This window comes from Elephantulus edwardii, unplaced genomic scaffold (genome assembly GCF_000299155.1).
Source record: "Elephantulus edwardii isolate Elephantulus edwardi_28Jun2011 unplaced genomic scaffold, EleEdw1.0 scaffold00248, whole genome shotgun sequence".
Lineage (NCBI taxonomy): Eukaryota > Metazoa > Chordata > Mammalia > Macroscelidea > Macroscelididae > Elephantulus > Elephantulus edwardii.
This window is the reverse complement of record NW_006399998.1, coordinates 1,907,615-1,910,304: the sequence shown is the minus strand read 5'-3', so window position 1 is coordinate 1,910,304 and position 2,690 is coordinate 1,907,615.

Sequence of the window (2,690 nt, the reverse complement as noted above, 5' to 3'; positions counted from 1 at the left end):
GCAAGCTAAAGCTGTGTACAATCTCAATCTCTTCACCATCCATCCTGATGCTGCCAATTGGTCCAGTGGTGAGAAATGGTATATACAAGATAAAATTCAGTCAGGACCTGAAGACATAATAAGTTGTTTAAGGAAGTAGCCTAAATGTCTATGGTCTCCATTTATGTCACATTACTGTCCCCCAGCTCTCTACATCTAAAGTCTCATGAAAAGTTTCTTGTGATTAATTAAGTGATGAGTAGAAAGTGTGTGACTAGTTCCCATATTGTTCTCTGTGATACACAAGTGCCTGTAGAAAGTAGATAGCAACAGCTCAGCAGTCCCTTTCTGGGATCTTTCTGAAGGTCAGTGGTGAAGAAAATCCTTCTAGTAGACAGAACTATGAGGATTGCACAAGACTGTTCATTTTGCTTAGGAGGGTAAATGATCAGATGTGAAATTATATACAGATTCACAGACTGTGGATAATTATCTGGCTGAATGGTCAGGAACTTGGAATATATGTGTTGTAAGAATGGTATCACAAGAGTCCAGAATTAAGGTTGCATAGTGGAGTGTACTCATGGCAGGGGCCAGGGGGATTGTATGCCAATGAAGGAATTTTTTTCTTTTACATTTCAAAGACAGGAGTGAACTGGGTGGGGGAGGGGAGGCAGAGAGAAAAGTGCAACAATAAATAAATGGAACTCCAAAATATCTGTAAATGTTCATTAAAATTAATAAAATAAAATTTAAAAAAAACACACAGAAAGAAACACACACACACACGGTACCAAGAAGGAAGAAATATGTGGATGTGGATACATGTTTCTGAATATGGATGTGGAGACATGTTTCTGAATGGGTCAAAGAATAGAGGGTATCTATGTCTCATTTGAATACTCACCAAAGAGTGCCCTCTATAGAGAGAGATCTTAACACTCAGAGAGATAGGATGACATACCTGTGTAAATTAGTTCTCTCTTTTTTCCAGACACTCTAATTATTGCCCAAGGGACTCATGACAAAGTAGTTAGTCATGGTGGCAGTGAAGGAAGTTACACCTGGGTTCAGCACCATGTACTTGTGTTCATCAGCTCTGACTTGCCTACAGGCACCTTTTAGTGCTCAGCCTGCCAGTCACAGAGAACAACATTGAATTCACAATGTGGTGCCATTACTCAGGTTTTTATAGCAATTTTATAGCAACTTGGTAGTAGGTTGATTACATCGGACCACTTCCACTGGGGAAAAGTAAGTGTTTCATTATATTAGAACAGACACTGAGTGTTTCACTTCCTGCTTGTAATTCTTCTGCCAGAATTAATGTCAGTGGATTCATAGAATGCCTTAGCCATAATAATGTTATTGCAAAAAAATTAAGGAAAATGATGTCTCAAATCAAGGAAAAGAAATCATAAGAAATTAAATACTGCAACGGGCACTTTATGTCTTCATAGGCTTCCATAACTATCGTCGGTAGCTATATTTCAACTAAAAAAAAAGAGCTTTTCTATATACAAACAGGCTTGTGGGGTTTCTTTTGTTTTGTTGTTTTGTTTTTAGTTTTCCTATTTTATGTTGTCTTAGCACCTCAACCAGGTGGACTGACACAGTGACTGCGGCAATGGGCTAAGTGTGTCAGAGATTGTGAGAATGGCACAGGATAGGACAGGGTTTAGATCTGTTGTTCATATGGCTGCTATGAGTCATGTTCAGCATAACAACAGGTATCTAGTACTACCATAATAAAAACACAAGTGATAAGTAGAAATTTATGTTCTCAGAAGTTAGAGCCAGAAGACTGGATTCAGGGTATTATCATAGTAGAGGTCTTTCTCTTTCTGTTGACTCTGAAAGAAGAGATTTGTTCCTAGGCAAACATTGTGTGGCTTAGCATTCATCTTCCTCCATCTGTGTGTGCCTCTCTGTGCCTGGTTTGCTCTGTTATATCTCATAAGATATTGATTTAAGGCAAACTCCATACAAATATTGTTAAATTATCATAACTACTAAAGTTTCTTTTCAGATAGGATTATAACCATAGACCTGATATGGTTAGGTGTCCTCAGGCTAAGTACAATTTATAGTGCCCCTCTGTCCTATTCTGCACTATCCTTATCAACCCTTACACAATTGACTACACAGTTATGGTCCATCTCATGTCAATTCATTTTCTTGAGGATCTTCTTCTCTTTCACTGACCTTCCATCATTCGAAGGATTATACCCCATTTGATAGAATAGTTTCTCTTAACAACATACCTAAAGTATGTGAGATGAAGCTTTTCTATCCTTGCCTATAAGGAGCATTCTGGCTGCACTTTATCCAATAAAATATCTATCAATTGATATTCTGTCAGTTCCTGAGGTTTTATTCTTTGCAAATTACTTCAGTGCAGCTTCTTCCCTCATGACCACTGACTCTTTATAAGTTACTTCCTGATTTTTGGTACAGTGTCTTGTGTATTCCCACCGTCTTCTTTTGATGATTTCTGGATAATTCAAAATTTTCCCTATAGCATCTCTATCCATGTACAGCAACTCAAAGCTTGGCTTTGTCTTTCAGTTCTTCCACCTTAAGAAATGTGGAGTAGGGGTAAGACTGAGAAAAACTGGATGAAATATGTTTATGGCATTGAAGTCTATGGGGGAGAGAATAGTCTAAAAGTATTATATTTTAGGGCATTATTTTTATCGTAGGAGTATGCA